Source organism: Kogia breviceps, chromosome 3, assembly GCF_026419965.1.
Source record: "Kogia breviceps isolate mKogBre1 chromosome 3, mKogBre1 haplotype 1, whole genome shotgun sequence".
NCBI lineage: Eukaryota > Metazoa > Chordata > Mammalia > Artiodactyla > Physeteridae > Kogia > Kogia breviceps.
The window spans coordinates 72,211,849-72,231,725 of NC_081312.1; the positions used below are offsets into that span (position 1 = coordinate 72,211,849).

General features: G+C 32.7%; 1 protein-coding gene across 5 annotated transcripts in view; it reads left to right on the top strand.

Annotated features, from left to right (window-relative positions):
• The window catches only part of NOVA1 (NOVA alternative splicing regulator 1), a 142,636-nt gene that overhangs the window by 41,379 nt on the left and 81,380 nt on the right, over positions 1 to 19,877 (top strand). The window contains exon 1 of one of the 5 annotated variants that reach the window (XM_067028638.1): positions 3,452 to 3,553. The exons of the other annotated variants lie outside the window; for them this stretch is intronic. The gene's annotated coding sequence lies outside the window, so the exon portion shown is untranslated. Of the gene's footprint in view, positions 1 to 3,451; positions 3,554 to 19,877 lie in introns of those variants that run through there. 5 annotated transcript variants of the gene reach the window in all.

Consider the following 19,877-nt stretch of genomic DNA (forward strand, 5'->3'; position numbering starts at 1 on the left):
CTGTCTTTTGATCATGAAATACTTGATTGGTGACTCTTTGTTCTTAGTCTTGGGTTGTAATGCCAATCCCTGGCAATGGGAAAAGTCCCACCTGATAGTCTGTTATGTAAATTTTATCATAGTCTTGCGAGTACTGCCATTCTTGTTGGCTACCATCAGTTCTACCATTTGTTCCCATCTCAGGGCTTTGCTCTCACTGTTCCATCAGTGTTCTTACCCCAGATAGTCAGTCTGTAGACTCCTGCCACTTCATTCTTCATTCATATAATGCTGCTTCCTTGGGTTTTCTTTGTACACTGTTAAAATAGTGTATTTGTCACTCTTTTCCCATGGCTTGCTTTACTTTTAGTTCATATGTGAATCATTTTCTATATATTTTATTATATATTTAATAGTTTATTATCTGTCTTTTCCATTTTCATCTAATCTTAAAGAGAGCAAGTCACTGGCTCCTTTGTTCAGTGCTTTGCCCTGTGCCTAAGATGGGACCTGATGCATAGGAGACAGTCGATTATTTTTGTTTTTGTTGAGTGAATAAATGAATGAGTGGATGCTAGTTTCTATAATCAAACTTTAGAAATAGCTTTGATTTATCTAACAATGTTTACCCTTCTAGTGTTTTACAGGGTAGTATACTTTAAAAACTTTTTACAGATCTTTTATTATTCCTAACTGTATTCCCATTATTGTCATCCCAGTTGAACCATCTACACCTTTAGTTCACTTTCCATGCTGTTGCTAAAAATGATTTTTATAAAGTACTTCTCAAAATGCCATCCTCTGGAATAAAATATTCAAAACTTCCTTAGCATAACTGGGCCTGTGCCTCTTGTCCTTCTCCTCACTGACCCCTCCGTGTACTCTATATTCTAGTCTTATTCTTTTCATTGCAGTACTCTGAATGCTTAATATGTTTCTCTTCTACTTCTGTATCTTTACTTAAAGCCTGTACCATTTGCTCTTACCGCTATATATTTTATTAGTGTGTGAATACGTAAAATATAACTCCTATCATGAGAAGACTCTAGGAAAGGTACTTGACATTTGAAATGATTGGGAACCAACTATATAGTTGCACTGTATACTATTATTTCAGATCTATTTACCAACCTCTTCCTTCACTGAGCATCTTTAATACATGGTAACAGTTCATTTGTCATTTTTTGATGGGTATTTAAAAGTTACCAATCTTGAAGAGCACCATGCACATGATTTTGTAATGATGTTGGTAATATTGTGAATTCACTTTAAAGGTAAGGCTAATCTACATGTTGTAACACAAGGATTCTTTTTAAAGATTGTGTATGTATGAATGTTTGTTATATCTTTTATCTTCAGAAAACTAACCTGAGTAAAGAAAATGATATGTGAAAGTTAAAGTATTATATGTATAACTTTTTCAGAAAATGTGTTTCCTTGATAGATTCTTCAATTTTAGATTTGTTTGTTTGTTTGAAAGGCAAGACTGATAAAGGAGGTGAAATTATTTTCTATAAACAATTGAAGCCAAATGTTTTTCATATCTGAGCCTTTTCCAAGTAAGTACTGTGTCATAGAAGGGACCAGTGTGGCTTTTGGGGAAATGTAGATTCTAGGAGTATGTAGCAGTGTTCCAAAACTTGTATTTAGCATTTTTGTATCTAAAATAATGCAGAAATATATAGCATGTGATGTTGATGTCTTTTAGAAGACACACCTAAATAAAAGTACAAGACGCAGTTAAGTAAAAGTAATACATTATAAAGTTATGTAGCAGTAAATAAAGATGGGACCCTATAAGGAAGTTTTATTTTTTTGACATAGCTGTTTTGAACAATTACTGCTATTACTGATAATAATAGGTCAGTATTAGGTGCTTTATGTGAGTTATTTCATTTAATGGTTGGAACATCCCTGTGTCTGCTACTCATTTTACATAATGAGCTGCTCAGATTTAGGCATTTGATTTAAATGATTACTGCTGGTTATTCAGTTGGGTGTCTTCACATCATTTATCAGTAGTTCCTTAAACTTTTTTCAGAAAATCACAGAGCCTTTTGAGAACCTGACAAAAGTCCATTTCCCCTAGAAAAAAATTTACTTTTACACCTGTATAATATGTCTTTATTTTAGCCTGCACTTTTGCAGAGTTCCTAGGTTTCCTAATTCCCATAGGGAGACCTCATATTGGGGATCTCTGATCCATGTCTTTTAATAAAGAGACTGGAAAACTCTGTACTTTTTTCTTCCTTTATGACCTCTTGTCACTTAAAGGAAATAATATTCATTTACATTATGCCTTATTATAGAAAGAATTTAAGGAAGCTGAAGGGAATTGTCGGCTACCTCTAACTTCACTGAATATATGCCAGAATAAATTCTGTTATGGCAAGTGAGATTCAGATAAGTTTGATGGATGGGACACTTTTTAATGGTCAGATTTGTTGGACTTCACATCAGAGCATTCTCACAGGAACCTAAATGTAATAGTTTGAAAAATGTAATCATTTTACCTCTTCAGATTAGCATAAATATAGTAGCTGTGCCTAGAGACAGAAGATTAGAAAGATAGTACCTTCAAGCCTAGTGATTCAGTGATATTTCTCAGAATAATTTTTGGATTTTATCTTCTGATTCCATCAAAGATAAATCATGTAGAAAGGGGGGTGTTTTGTAATAAAAGTAGGATATAGTAATAATTTTATGTATTAATGAGCTAAAGTTACCATATAATTGGTTAATTCATTGTTTATATAGGTTATGGATGAAGATGTGTTTAGATCCTAACTCATTGTGACTTTGGAGAAGAGAAGTTGTCATTTTATAATGAGGTCACTTTTAAAGCTCCCTGTTATGAAAAATAACCATTACTAGTAGTTGAGGACTGGTTATTTTATAAAATTTTTAATATGAATTAATTAAGAATTTCAGAATGTTTTTTCTTACAGTTCGTTATAGATATTTTCATGTTACTTATGCTTCAGGTTTGATAACTCACCTATTTTTTTTTTTACCCCTTGAAGTGTTATCTAAAACAGAAGTATTAACTTGGCTGAACAGAATAAAGAATCGTACTGTATACATTTGCCTGGTTTTAGGTAAATTACTATAGAAATAATGTTTTAAATCAGTATACAATGCTTGGGTTTATTTTTTTAACATATGTTTTAACAATGATTTCTAGTTATATTGTGAATTGAATAACTGTATTTCTATTTTTTCCTTCTCATTCTTAACATTCAATTTTTAAGTGAATAGTAGCCTATCTGTGTAGGACTCTTGTGACTGAATGATGTATTCTGCTTTGCTGTGGCACAGTTTTCAGACAGCCACTTTTATTGTTAAATGTTTTCATTTTCTATAGTACTTTTCATCCCTGTATATATGTACAGGAGTCACTTCACCCACCACCGAATTGCAGCCACTTCTGAGGTGGAACGCAGCAACTGTTTAACAGCGCACTTTCCCCTAGGTGCTGACAGCTGTAGAAGAAATTGTACATGGTCCTGTACAGAAGGTATTTCTCCACTGTGCCATCTGCAGAGTGAAACTGACTAGGAGTACTACATAGACTGTAAGTTTCTTGTGTACCCGCCCTAGACTGGAAAACCCAATATGAGAGAATAACAAAAAACTGGGAAGAATCATTTAAAAATGTATTGAGGTCAGTTAAACTTAGTGCTGCTCTCCCTGGCTCTAAATTTTATTTTAAGGTCATCTGATTTGTGATTGGTACTGATTAAATAACAAACAAATGGATGCACTGCTCAGAAATTATTTTATTCTAAAAGCAAATGTAACTAAAATGCTTTTATAAATACTTCACTTTTAATGCAACTTAAGAGAATCAATTTGTTTTTAAATATTTTTCAAATAACCAAATCAGTATTATATAAGATTTTAGAGCTGTGTTCTTAAAGTAGCAAATCAACTTATAATTCAACAGAAACATCCTAATTAGCTTTCCTTGCAGTGGTTGTATGCCTTAGTCTTAACACTTTCACTCTTCTCATGAAAGTTTTGCAACAAAGCCAGTTTGTGATGAATGTAGTTTTGATTTTTTGTTTTAGAAACATTGAGTTTGAACTTTTTAACATATTGAAAGAAAGCGTGGGAGAGAATAAATAGTAAATATTTGAATTTCCACATAACATATTTAAGTCTCTCCCTCCCATTTAACTGTTTAATAATTTCCTCTTTTCCTTTTGTAAAAGCAATTTTACAAGAATGCTGCTTTTGTAATAGTTTGGCATGGTTATGCCTTACAGGATAGGAAAACAACATTAGGAACTGCTGTGTCTATTTTTAAACAATATGATATGGATTGTTATATTTCATTGTTTTGCTTTGTTTTAGTCAGTAGTATGACTTACTAGTTATCTTTGTGTGTGTGTTGTGTGTGTGTGTGTGCATCCATAGACATTTCTGTGGCAAGAAATTAGGGTCTCAGTCATTAGAAAGTCTTAATCTTATAAAACATAGTGTCATTTGTTTTAGGTAACTTTAAAGTATGTGTCATAACTTAAATGATATTTGTGTACGTCTCCATACTGTAGATTCTCAGTGAAAGCAGATAAAAGCCTCTCTGGGCCACAGTTTGTTTACTTGTAAAATGAGGTGGGTGGAAGAAATTATTTTCTAGAGACCTTTAAGTGTTTTCTGTTTAACTCAGTGGTAGAATTCTATGTATTGAGAATTGTACCTTACATTATGTAACCAAGATATTTTGGTGCAAGTGATTTTGTTCCAGTTAGAATATTATTTGTACTAATTAAATACTGAGTGACGCTATTTTAGAATCAAAAGAGGAGGTCTGATTTCCTACAAAGATTTTTGACTGTCTCTAATTTTATAGTGGAGTTAACCCCAATGTTTTGAAATAAATTTTTTTGAGAATAAATATAGTATGATTCTCATCAGGGAGCATCAAGCAGATTAGAAAAAGCTAGACTTTATTTACATTCAGAAAAGAATGCACTTAAATATTACCAAAAAACTAACATTTTAAGGAGATTTTACCCCTTACTTGCATAGACTTAATACTTCACTCAATAGTCAAAGCGTTAAAAAAGTGAACATTAGTATTTTTTAAAATGTAGTTTAAACATAATATAATATACTTACATATCTCTAGCAAGAGGGTATTTTATCAGTATGTGAAATATTCGATTTACTATAACTGGTTCCTTTGTATTTTCTGCATGCATTGCATTACTTAATCCCATTCATCTTATTAACTGAAGTAATCATACTTGACAGAATAGGCCATATGTTTTATATATTATTTTAATGTGTTGGTGAAAAGGTACAAACTATACCTGTGATATATATGTGAGAATATATTTTTCAGTTACACAGGATATTTGTTATATATTAGATCTTCCGTGGAAGATGAAGTTTAACAACTTATTAGATTCATATGAAACTTATACTTTAATATAATCCCAGTATATGGTATTTGGAAAAGGGAATTTTATGGAGACTTTCATTTTTATTTAATACACTTGTGTACTATTTGAATTTAATGAACATGTACTACTTGTGTAATCAAAAATAATGTTGGTGTTTCAGTTCAATTGTATATTTGAAACATTAGTTTATTTAGAAATTATCCTCATTGCATAAGGTATCTTATAGATATCTAATATCTCTATTTAATTGTTTATTTTCCAAGGAGTGCTCTCATCATATTCTAAAGAACTAAAATTGTGGTCAGGCTTATTATTTAATTTATACTCTTAATAATTTTGGCATTCAGAAATAAATACTAAATCAAGAGCAGTTAATCTTAATGAAACCTTTATTTTTTCATCCTCCCCCATTATAATGTTCTATTTGAAATAGAAAAAATGAATCAAATGCATATATAATAGAAATTTCTAAATAATTATATGTACTTAGACTTCCAGCAATAATGTTCTAGCAACATCTAGCTTTCAATGAAAGATTTTAAAAAGAAATATTAAGACTAGCTGAAGAAATAAGTGAAATAGATAAGAAAATAAGCTACAGAGAAGTATACTTTGTAGATTTTAATTTAAATTAATTTTAAAGAACATACATTTTTAGAGTTTCAATATATATTTTTAAATTCTCAGATACTCTTCTCAGTTTTACAAAGTACATACTCTATCTTTTAAATTAGAGACATTTTTAGATCCATCCCAGATTGTTAAAAAATTGTCATACCAAATTTGTCTGAACAAATTTTTGTGATATTATAGGGAGATAAAAAAACTTGCAAATATATTTCCCAAATAACCTCTGGCAAATATATTGAGATAAAATCATCATATAATTACCTCAATCTTTGCTATATCTTATTTTATATATATATAAATTCCTGTCTGTTTTCATGAATTCTGCAGGTATTTCTCAATATAAATCGAATAGTTGAAAAATTTAAATGTATAAGTTTGCTTAAAGAACTATTAAATGCCACAAATCTTTTATCTTTAATATTGAATAACAAGCATTATTACTTAAAACATGTTTTTACCTCTGAAATTTCAATGTGTTGTAGGTAATATTTGTGGAGTGTGTGTGTGTGTGTGTGTGTGTGTGTGTGTGTGTGTATGTGTGTATGTATAATCTTCCTAATGTATTTTCTGAAGCATGGTTGGCATCCTGATTGACACATTGTAGCTATTTAATCAAGTGTAACTTGCTTAACAAATTTAAGGTTTTTTTTTTTTTTTTTTTCAATCTGTTAATTGGAAATCATTACACCTACCTCACAGGGTTGTTGTGAGGAAAAAATCAAGCATGTGAAAGAGTGCTTAGCATATACTAGATATGCAGTATATGAAAAATGAGTGTTACTAAAATTTTTCAGTGGCCTTCATCGTTCTTTTGATAAAATCCAAATTCCCAGTCCAGGTATTGATCTGGCTTCTCAACTTTATTTCTTTCCTTGTAGACTGCATGTATTGATTGATTGATTGCTACTGAACTTTTTACAGTTCCCAGAATATGCCATGCTTTCTTTGGGCCTTTGCCTGCCTGCAGCATTCTTTCCAACCGCTCACATACCCCTTAATCCCTAGGCTACTATCATCTGTATAACTCAATGTAATCCTTTAGACCTAACAAAATTTTTTTTATTTTAAAAATTTATTTATTTTTATTTATTTATTGTTGGCTGCATTGGGTCTTCGTTGCTGCGCACAGGCTTTCTCTAGTTGTGGCGAGCCGGGGCTACTCTTCTTTGTAGTGCGTGGGCTTCTCATTGCGGTGGCTTCTCTTGTTACGGAGTATGGGCTCTAGGCACGTGGACTTCAGTAATTGTGGCATGCAGGCTCAGTAGTTGTGGCTCGCGGGCTCTAGAGCGCAGGCTCAGTAGTTGTGGTACAGGGGCTTAGTTGCTCCGCGGCATGTGGGATCTTCCTGGACCAGGACTTGTACCTGTGTCCCCTGCATTGGCAGGTGGATTCTTAACCACTGCGCCACTAGAGGAGCCCTAGACCTAACTTTAATTTCTCCTTAACTGAGGTGTTTCCTACTGCTTCATCCTTTATACTTTTGTTAGGTGACCCTTGTACATGATCCTGTAGGCTTTTCTTATTCCTGTTCTTGTGTGTTTCTTTCTGTAAACTCCTTGAAGGTGGAATCTGCCTTTAACTTCTTTCTCCCAGTACTTAACAGAGTTTCTGCAACTCAGGACATGAGTGAACATTTAAATTTACAAATTTACAGTATGTACATGGTTATATGATTGGTACTCCTTTAAAAAAATAACTTTAATTTTTCTATATTTATAGACTAGATTTCAGACTTCACAATAATCAAATCAAAATTATCGCTTTATAATCAGACTACTTTGCCCACCATTTAGCACTCTCTGTGGGTTTACTAAAAGAGATGGACTCACCAGGGTACGAGCAGAAAGTTACTTTATTTTTTTCTGTCACTGTACCCAAAATCCCATTTTGAATATTCTTTTTTCTGTCTCAGTGCTGTTCAAGTACCTATCCTTGTTCTGCCCTTCCCTTGCTCTTCTTCCTCTTTCTCTTCCTCTTGCTCTTCTCTCTCTCTTGTTCTTTTGTTTTCTCTGTCATTCCTTCTTTCCTCACTCTCTGGCATTGCAAAATAGACTGTTTTCAGGCAGTAAAAAAACAACCTAAGAAATTAAAATTCCAAACTGTCATCCAATGTAAAATTTCTCCCTTACATCAACCTTACTCAAAGCAGTCTTAAAAATCTGAATGGGGAAGGGGAACAGGACATGTCAACTAGTAGACTTTTGTATTAATTTCTTTTGCCTTATTTTTCCTCCCTACACACTGTGCAGCTCCTGGGTCTTCCAAAGATTCAAGATTAGAAATAGAGAACAACTAATTGGTAGTAAAGGTATGTTGGAAATCTGAATGGATTCTTTCTTTTGCTTTTTGGGGTTTATCAAAGATTCCTACTGTCTGAGGATAACCCAGTTGTAATTTGATACTTCCTTTGTCTTCTTTTGACTACCTTCCTTAGTCTCTGACTTTCTGGTCTACCTCCAGCCTCTTTCTTTTGGGGTTATCTTGTTCCTTTTTGTAGTCCTTTGGGTAGAGTTTCTTTAAAAATGGCTCAGGGCTAGTTCCTTTCCCAGGGATCCTTATCTGTCCTATGGGAAAATGTAATTCTGTACTCCACAGTCTCTGAAATGGAATTCTTGGCCATTTCTGAGGTAGTAGCCTGGAGTGAGGTCATCTTGCCCTCTTGCCTTTAGATTTTTTTTTCAGACCTAAGTCCAGTTCCTGTACCATTCCTTAAGTGTCCTGTATTCTGAAGGGCATAGGCCAAAGTCTGAGTGAATCATTGTTCTATTCCTTCCCCAAACAATTTATAAACTCCCCTCCTCCAATAGATGCTTATATTTTTTTTATGTGAATGATAGACTAAAAGATACATGAGCAATTATTGGCCACATTCTTTCCAAGTGTTGCATAGATGATGTGTCACCTCAGCTCTAGTACTTGGAACCTGTTGTTCTCGGTTTCGGGTCCTTAGCGGAAACAGAAAAAACAGGAAAATTCCCATTTTAATATGCTTTTAAATCACCTGCACTGAGGCCATTATGGGGAGCTGGCATATCTATAAATGTTCATCCATTTCTGTATCTCCATACCTTGTCTTAGGCTGTTCTGTGAGTTTGGGATGTTCTGTCTAGCTTTTCCTCCCGACAGAATCTTACTCAGTCTTCGATGTCCAATTTAGGTGAAGTCTTTATTGGTCTTGGCAGTTAGAATAAATGCTTTTCTCTAGTGTGTTCTGTGTTCTCACTAATACTTTGTTTAAAGTATTATTGTATTATCTATAAATATGTCTGTCTTCCTATTAGATTGTAAGCATTTTTAAGACAGCTACTGACTTATTTCTTGGTGAATCCCTTACTGCTATTCTCTGTTATGTATTCAGTATATTATTTGCTGAATTAATGAATCTCTTCTAAACACTGAGATTGGGTTTTATAATATTACTGTTGAGTAATTAATACTTCTATATTTATGTATATCCTTAGTTCAAAAATATTTGAGGGTACAAGAATTATTTTTTATGCCTCTGAATTTTTTTTTAAGCCAGTGGTATTGCCCTTCATTCATTCTTCGGCAAGTGCATTTTAGATTTTAGTTGTGTTTTGGCTGAGTTGATCTTCTTCCATTTCCCTTGCATCTCTTTGTTTTTCTTCCTTGTTTTATTACAATTGATAGAGTGTCAATGATGATTAAATAAGGCTAACCAGGTAATCCAAGCAGGTTCAGGTTGAAAGTTAGAAAAAAAAAAATACAATTTCTTTCCATTATCAGATTGTCTTTTCTTTCTTTCTTTTTTTTAATTCTTCAAAGTTTCAGATTTGTATCACAAAATGTGGTCAGAAATGGTGAAAAATCAAGCTGTTGGTCACCAAGAACATTGGTGTGAGAGAGTAGTATTCCTATAACAGAAAATTAAATTGAAGTTGTATTTGTTGGGAGTAAAGTGCTGTTTCAATCAGACTTTATAGTATTGTTATTTTGAGTGATTGCTGTGCAAAAGTGACTTAAACAGTTTGGAATGCAGCATTGAATTTCTGCCATTCCTCAACATAATTTAATACAATCTTTATTGCTGAAATTTAGCCAAAAGTAGGATTCTTTAATATGTATTGTCAGGTAAATATATGATAATTAGATAATTCCGAAGTCAAAAGGACATTGTAAGTAGAAATAATTGAAAAATTCCTTTGATGTTTAAAAATCTTTTTTTTTTCTGGAAAGTTCAAAATGAGTATAGATAGTATACTAAGAAGTAAAATAGAAAAAAAATGTGTTCTCTTCAAATCAGATCATTAAAGTTTGAGAGAAGATAAATTAATTATCAATAAAATATCCCCGTAATTTTTTGCTCCTGTTTCCACATTGCTATTAAATGTGGATTATCTCATTTAAAATTTCAAAGAAGAATTTTTACCTTATTTACTAACTTTCACCAATATAACTAGTGACACTTTAATACTTAATTTTTGTTTTTTATCAATTAACACTTCCTAGCCTAGGAATCTTGGTGAATGGATGTTCTGACCTTTATGTCAGGTGAAATGGTAAATAGGACAAATCTCAGGATCAGATGAATTTCAAGCAGTATTGATGCAAGAAATTGTAATATATATGATTACTTTATGAAGTCATATTTCTTTTATCAATAGACTTTTGCATTTGTGTTTTCATAAGAAGGAACAAACTAATATATGACAGTGCATCTAGATATCAAGAAACTATTTATTTCTGCTGCTTTACTCTTTTCCCAACCATTGCAGTAATTCAAACATTCTATTTACTTTAAAAAATTAGTAAAATTAATTATTCTTGTATTTTTCACTTAGTTTAAGGTGACTATTGCTATGTGATGGAAGTTTGATATTAGAAAGAACAAATTTCTCTTTTTCTAACTTTTCATGAGCATACTTGGGAAAACTAAAGTTCAGGGGTGTTTTTAGGAAGCATCTGGTATGTATAGCCACCAGTCATCATATAGGAAAATTAATACTTAAAAATGTAGTTTTTCAAAATACACTATCTGAAATATATTTCTCTTTTAAAATTTGTCATTCTGTGTTTTTTTCCTTTTAAATGTCTCTTTCTGTTTTTTAATTGTGATATTGTCTAGGACTTTAGTGTAGAAACCATTTCAGTGGGTCAAGTAAAATGTTAAAAATTCAATAGTAAAGAGCTCTAAAATTCATCAGAAACCTACTTTATTTTAATGTTAGTGCTCCACGGCATAATACCTTACTCATGTTGCAGAGGTAAACGCAAATAATAAGAAAATTTGCCATTAATTGATATTTACTTTTTATGCTTCTTTTTGAAATTCTAACTCCACATTTTCCCACTGTGCTGCAGGTTGTGACAGATTCAGCTTGTCTGAAACCAAACCAGATCTTTAGTTCTCCATTTTCATTCTGCCTCCCAACCTAAATCATTCTTGCTGTGGCTTCACCATAAACCTGTGATGTAGGGTCAAAATATTATCGCTCTCTCCTCTCCTTTGATTTTAATATCATTCTATTTATTTCCAGATTCTGAAATTGTTTTGCTTTCAAGATGTCTTAAATCAGTATGCTTCATTCTATATTTATTGATAAAACTCTAGTTCATTACTTATCACGTACCAAGATTTGTGTCCTAGTTTTGTCTTTCTATTTATATTACATTTTCCTTGAGAGTAGAAACCACATATTATTTGCATTTGTGAATTCCATAGAGAATATTCTCAGTAAATCCTTTCTAAGTTCACTCAATTAATTGTGAGATAGTTGACTCTTGGTATTTAACTCTTAAAAATATTGAATGGATTGCTAAAACACAGGTCAGTCCCACATTTAAAATCAGTCACACATTATTTAGATAATTTTCCTATTAATGTTAACACTACCAGGAAAGTACCTTAAATGAATTCTGAACAATAATCTATTAAGAACACTTGGCTTGGTACTAACTATGTGAAAGCAAATTTTACTGGCCATATGCTAGTATATATGCTAATTTGTAGCCTCCTGTTATAACTTATACACTGAGTTCTTTCTTTCCTTTGATCCCATTTTTAAAATATGGAGTTATAGGCAATTTTGAGAAAATAATTTTAGCAGAAGACAACTAAAGGTTAGTTCTCTTTGCGGTACACAGGCCTCTCACTGTTGTGGCCTCTCCCATTGCGGAGCACAGGCTCCGGACGCGCAGGCTCAGCGGCCATGGCTCACGGGCCCAGCCGCTCCACGGGATGTGGGCTCTTCCCGGACCGGGGCACAAACCTGTGTCCCCTGCATCGGCAGGTGGACTCTCAACCACTGCGCCACCAGGGAAGCCCAGTTCTCTTTTTACATTAGTCCCTTTCTAGCTCTTTTAGACATATGTAATACAAATGGGAAGCAAGTTTCTTTTGAAGTCAACTCAACTCCCAGCCCCACTGTGGATCTGATTTATCCTAATAAAATACAGTGGCCTCCTAAGAAGAGTAATATCCAAGAACATGCACGGATTGCTTACCATATGCCTTTTCAGCCTCTTCCCGCATCACCTGTGGACATTAACTTGCTAGAGGTGAAGCTCCTGCCAGATCTGTGATACAATCAAATGAAATAACTCAAGACTATTCTAGACAGATAAGCAATCACACGTGTACAGAAAACAAAAACAAAATAACAGCCTTACCCTAAGTACCAGGGAATTGGGTCAATAAAGGAAAACTGAATGGGAAGATTTTTAATAGGAAAACAGTGGAAACAATTTCACATATTTTTCAATGGAGGCTTGGGAGGAAGCCTACTGTTCTCAAGGAGGTAATTGAATGTTCCCTTTTTCTATATTTAAATTGAGAATTTTTTTGCTATATTTTGGACCATTATTTATCTTAGTCATTGACAATATTCATTTTTTAGATTATAACATATAGTCATTTCTCATTTTTTATTTTTGATTTTTTTGAAATAAAAAGCATTTTTTAAACTTCAAAAAATTATTTTAGTGCTTCCTGTGCTAGATCTTTATAGATAGCTTATTTTTCCCCTTTGCCTTTTCTTCTTATATAGTCTTTGAAGATAACCACTGGTTTATGAAAATTTTCATTATGAATGTGCTATCATTTCAGGTCAGATTGAATATGGGCTTACTGTGGGTTTTTAGAGTGTTTCATAAAATTATTTGGATGAATGTCAGTGTTATATAGAAATAAGATGACCTCTTAAATGTATTCTCTTAAAAATATTCTTTTCAGTCTATAATTTTGAATGTTTTGATTAGTATAATCCTATTTTCTTATTCTTCTCATCTTTCTTTTAGTAGTATGTGTGTGTATTTCTTTATCTACATATGTCTATCATCTGTCTACACACATTCACACATACATACATAAGAGCTCTTAATTTTATAAATTCACTTTTAATATTTCAGTCTCAGTTATTTCTTCGAAAATGATAAATTTTCAAGTCAGTTAAATTTTCTTTTGGTTTATATAAAAATAAAATTTGAAGCCTATGTATGTTTTATAATCTGTTTTCCAGTTTTGCCCATATGTATATTAATATTGGCATATGTTGCTTTTATATGCTGTATATTATATGATATCTATTGGTGGTTTGTGTGTCACTTAGTAAATTTAACATAATCAACATTCTGTTATTTATATAATATTCTATTCTCATTCTTCATTCATTCATTCAATAAATGTTTATTTTGTAGTGCTGTTCTCTAGGTCTTGTATGCTGGGAATACAGAAAGTCTCTGCTCTAGTGGAGCTTACAGTCATAAGTGAAGAGGAAGACATATAACACTAAATAATTTCACATAGGCATAAATATTACAAAGGAACTAAGTGCATGTGATAAAAGTGTTGAGGAGGAGTATGCTTTAGCTAGGATAACAAGAGGAGACCTCTTCAAAGAAGGGATATTTAAACTGAGCTCTAAATGATTCGGAGAAAGAAAATCACATTCCAGGTATCAGGAATAAAAAGGACAGAAGTCTTTGGATCTGAATGAGTTTGGCAGGTTCAAAGAACAGAGACAAGTGCTGTGTGTGTTGAACGTTGTTAGGGGGAGAGAGTGGCAAAAGGAGATGTTTATGAGATAACACGGGGTGAGCTCACATGGGCCGTACATAGTAAGGAGAATTTTATTAGAGTTAAAAATGTGAATATATTGGGCACTTGAATGTTATGATGATTAACACTGAGGAAATCACTCTCCCTGCTGTATAGAAGATTAACAGGGGAAGGGGTGAGGGGCTAGAAAGAGGTAGTTATTAGGAAGTTATTGCAGTAGTCTTAGAAATTATGGTGGCTTAAGGCTTTTTGAAGTAGAAATGATGTTTTGGAGGGGCACTGTTAGAATTTGTGAATGGATTAGAAATGGTGTAATCAACAGTATCAGACATGATTAAACATTAAATATTCTTTGAAGATTTAATGGACACACACTTTTCCATGGCAGAAATGTACCATAATTTATGTAACTTACACCTCTATTTTTGATTACTTAGTTTTTTTCCTTGTTTTTTGCTAGCATAAATAAAAATTTTGTCATTTTCTCACCTCACTGCCATTGTATATAAATGATGATTTGTGATAGCTTTCCAATTTGAAAGGTAAAAAATTGTATCTTGCTATTTTAATTTGCTTATCTTTGGTTACTAGGTAGATTGAAATTTTAATGTGTGTATTGATTGCTCAGTTGTATTTTTTCAGTTGTGAATTGTTTCTAGTCTTGTTTGGGGATGTTGATATTTTCCTTATTGTTTTGAAATGCCTTATTAACTTTCTATGATGATTTAAAGGTCCCAACATGATTTGGCCTTGAGATTTCTTGATTACATCTTATTTCAGTCTCCCCACTGCCCTTTATGCTCAAGGCACTTCAACCACTTCTCAAACAGGCTAATCTTTGTCTTGCCTCATGGCTTTTGCACTTCTGGTTATCCATTTTCTGGATCCCTCTTCCTCAAACCTTTACATGATGATTATGTCTCATCATTAATGTTTCAGCTCAAATGTCACCTCCTTCGTGGAACTGTTATCAACTTTCTAGTGCTACATCCCTCTCACCCCTTTCACATTCCATCATGTTACTGCCTCTGGGGTTTTTGTTTGTTTGTGTGTTTCCCCAATCTTTTATGGTCTTCATAGCACTAATCACTGTTTGAAGTTACCTTCTTACCTGTCCTTTCCAATGAGAATGAAAGAACCATGGGAGCAGGTATCTACTCTGATTTGTTTACTGCTGTACCCTCTGGGGTAGAATATTGTTGGCAAAAATTAATATATTTTGTCAAATGGATAATATAAGGATATTAGCCATTTGTTCCATGTACTTGTGTTTTTCCCTTTTGTCAATTGTCTTTTTCTTTCTTTATGGTATTTTTTTATACAAAGAATTTTATATTTTCATGGAGTCAAATCAATGAAGCATTTTTCTTTTTACTTTTTCATTACTTTTAGAAGGAAAGGAAAAACCTTCCCATCTTGCGTTCCTCCATTTTCCTATATTCTAATTAAAATGTTTCTGAATGTAAAATTATCATTTATTTTTATGAATTAGGGAAGGTTTTAAAGATAAAAATAGCTCTTGTAAATGGATTGCTATGCTTTCTTCTAGTCTTAATACACATTATCTATAAAATAGAGATCATACTGTATAGAGAGCTTTTTACCTTTTTTCAATTAATATTGTACCATGTGCATATTTAGATGGTGTATATTCTTCATTCTTCACAAGCATGATCTTTTCAATATCTGCAGAATATCCCATCTTAGGCATTTGTTATATTTAATCAATCCCTTATTGTATACTTATTTTAATCTTTTAAAGTATAAACACAGTGCATATTATTGTGTTTAAGTTTTTGTGTACACTTATGATTGTTATGATAAATTACTGAACATAGAATAGTGGGTCATAAGAGTAAATACAATATTTTAAGATATTTGAGTATTCATTGCCAAATTACATCTCAGGAAATTGAAATCAGTTCAGAGTCCTAGTAGTAATTTATGCCTGTGTCTGTTTCTCATGATATTTTCCAATTCCCGATAATTGTGTGCTTTTAAAATCTTGGCCCATTTCTTCCCATCTGTGCCTTCCCCCCAAATTATATAAAACAATTATCATATTTTTCCACATAAAAATTCTTAATAATTTTATATGGTCATCTCTATCCGCCTTTCCCTTTTACTTTCATGTCTGTGTTTAAAATAACTTTTCTCCTTCTGAGGTTGTATGTATGCTCACTTATGGTTTGATCTAAAATTTGACTGTTGCAACTCTCTCATTTATATAGAATTTTTTAAATATTTATTTATTTATTTTCTTTATTTTTTTGGCTGCGTTGAGTCTTAGTTGCATCCCACAGGATCTTTGTTGAGGCATGTGGGATCTTTAATTACAGCACATGGGCTTCTCTCTAGTTGTGGCGCACGGGCTCCGTGGCGCATGGACTCTGTAGTTGTGGCTCGCCAGCTTAGTTGCCACGCAGCATGTGAGATCTTAGGTGCCCTGACCAGGGATCGAACCCGCATCCCCAGCATTGGAAGGCAGATTTTTTACCACTGGACCACTAGGGAAGTCCATCACTTATATAGAATTTATTTTAAGATATTTTGGAGGAAATTTTCTCACTGTATTTTCTCCAGTTGTGCCAGCCATATTATTTTTGAGTAATGTTATGTGCTAGTTTCATGCTAAATTTTTATGTATTCCACGGTTTTGGGGGGAAGGTTATTTATTCTGGTCCATTGTTACATTAATTCTTGTGTTACTTATTGTTGATTTGTAGTGTCTCTTTACTTTGAATTATCTACTAGAGCAATAATTCTCTGATTCTATTATCCCTAATTTTTAAAACTATCCTGGTTTATTGTTATGTTTCTTTTCCTCATGAACTTAGAATCATTTTGCCAGTATCCTTCCCAAATAAAGCATTCTTGTTTTTATTTTAGTGAAATTGTGTTAAAACTATTAAATTGTTTATATAAGATATTCTTATAATACTTAGGATTTCATATATGAGCTGAGATTATTTTTCTTTTCTGTCTTAGCAAAGTTTTTTTCTGTATAGATGTCCAACATGTTTCATTTAAAATCATTCCTAGTTGTTTATTTAATTTAAGGCCATTCCTAGTTGCTTTTTCAAATCTTTTTTTCATTTATATATTTAACTGATTATTGTGGTTCTATACACTATTGGATTTCTGTGGTCACTGTAACAGTTACCACAAATTTTGTATCGTAAGACAACACAAATTTATTTATTCTCTTACAGTTCTGGAGGCCAGAAGTTGAAAATCAGTTTCATTTGGCTAAAGTCAAGGTGTTGACAGGACTGGTTCCTTTGGAGGCTGTAGAGGAGAATCCCTTTCCTTGCCTTTTCTGATTTCTGGAGGCTGCCTTGGCTTGTGACCCCTTCCTTGAATCACTTCAGCATCTTGCTTCTGTCACCACATCTACATCCTCCTTTGACATTGTTTCTGTCTTATGAGGACCCTTTTGATTATATTTAGGGACCATCTAGGTAATCTAGGGTACTCTCCTCATCGCAAGATCTTTAATTTAATCACATCTGCAAGTTCCTCTTGCCATTTAAGGGGACATTTATAGTTCTAGGGATTAAGATGTGAGTACTATGCAGGAGGCCACTATTCAATCACATGTAAGAAAATTCTTAATTTTCTATACTATTTTACTTTTGTCTATTTTATTCAACTTCTGTATTAAGTATAGTTGTATTTAGTTTATTTTCTAGATAGTCATAAAATTGTTAAGTAATCATAACTTTTTCTCTGTTTTACAGTAGTAACTTTATATCTCTTGTTTCTACTTCTACCTTTTTGCTGTTTTCAGTGTTTAATGCAAATGCCCCAAATACTTTAATTTTATTTATCATATTTGCTGTTGGTTTAGGATAGGTATTTTTTCTAATCATGGGAATTAATTTGTCCCCTGCTCCTTTGACCTATTTGTGTTATATTTATGTACAACCCAGTATTAACCCACATTTGCATTTCTGGATTAAGTTATATTTGACTATAGTATATCAGTTCTTTAATACATTGCTGGACTTAATTTACCAGTACTTTATTTATGAGTTTTAAAATATTTACATTAGTAAATGTGATTCATTTTTGTGTGATTGGTTTTGTGTATGACTTCCTTTCCGTTTAGAATATCAGAGTTATGCTAGTTAATAAAATGAATTTAAAGGCATTCTGTTTTTCTCTGTAGACTGGAATAGTTATTATAGCTTGATAACTGTCTCCACATTTAAATTTTGCAAGACCATATAAAGCAATCTGAGCTCAGAGCTTATTTGAATATAATTTTGACAGACTTTTAAATTTCTTTTGTTATTTAATTTTTGAGTCAATTCTGAAAATTTACATTGTCGCAAGCAAGTGGTCCATTCTCTCAAGATTTTAAAGGAACATTTGTTGCATGCTTACTATGCCTTAAACATTATGCTAGGTACTGTATATGCAAAAATATGGAATATAGGATTCCAAATCTCAAGAAACATATAGCGGTAAGAAGAAAGTTAATTTTGCCAGGAAGAAAACAGAAGAAATAGAAAAGAAGAAATTAACACTTAAACAGAACTTCTGGTAAGGATTTCATCATGAATACAGGAACCAAGGCATAAAAATGGTTGGATACGGGAAGATTTGAGAGAATTGCAAGTAGAAAATTACAACTAGAATTTAGGTCTGGTCAGGAAGAAATAAAGGGTAGGTATTAGAAGCTGTTGTAGATTGTTCTTGAATTTTTACTTTTCCTATAGACATTGTTAGACTGTTAATGAAGTTAATTCTGGATTTATCATGAACAGATTCATATTTTTAAAAGATTAGTCCGATGGTAGCATGGAGGACATTACTGAAGGCAGAAGATGGTTAGAAACATAAGTGCCTCCTAAACTAGAGATATAAGTAGAAAAGGAAAGGAAGAAAGGAATATAGATGAAAAAATGCTAATACAATAGAATCACCAAAGACTTGTTCACTGGTTGGATGTAGTAGATGAGAGAAAAGTTAAGACAATTCCCAGCTTTTGTCAAGTGTATTTGGAGTTGAAGGAAATGTTTGCCTTATCTTTATTTTATAATAATAAGCTCTGATTTCATTTGAAAGGCTTTATTATATTCTAGATAGGCTGTCATTAATGTGAAAAGTTGGAACAGGTAGATCAATATCCAAGTGATAGTTTGTTAGAAACCAAGGTTATCTACTACAGTGTATATGCAGTAGTTATCCAGAAGAGAAGAAATGGACATTCTAATAAGATTTCAGAGCCATATAGCATGAAGGGTGACCTAAAAAAATCATATTTTATTTAGTGATATTTTTTAGTAAATATCTGGAAAAGTGAAATAAAGAATTTTTTAGTGAGGGAGTTTAAACATAATGTTTGAAATTTGTTTGAAGAAGTTTCTCAGCAAATGTGTGCAAAGCACATGAGATATGGATATCAAAATGAAATATTTTCTACCCTCAAAAGATCTGAAAGTCTTGTAAGACATGGTTTATAAGGGTGATTTCAAAGTATCTGTCCACCTGCCTTACATACATAAGTAATGTAAGCCCATGTAACTACCACCACATGGGTCACACATGTCAAGATATGGTATATTTCCATCATGCCAGAAATTCCATAGTACTGCTTGCCAGACCATCCCTCACTTCCCCCTCTCACCCCAGGTTTCCCTTCTTCTTCACCCTCTCCTGCCACTAACAATCACTGATCTGTTTCCTGTTACTATAGAGTCAATTACACTTTTCTAGGGTTTTATTTAAATGAAATCGTAAAATATGTAGCCTTGTGTCTAGCTTCTTCTGCTCTGCATAATGTTTTTGAAATTCATTCTTGTTGCATGTATAAGTAATTTGTTCCTTTATGT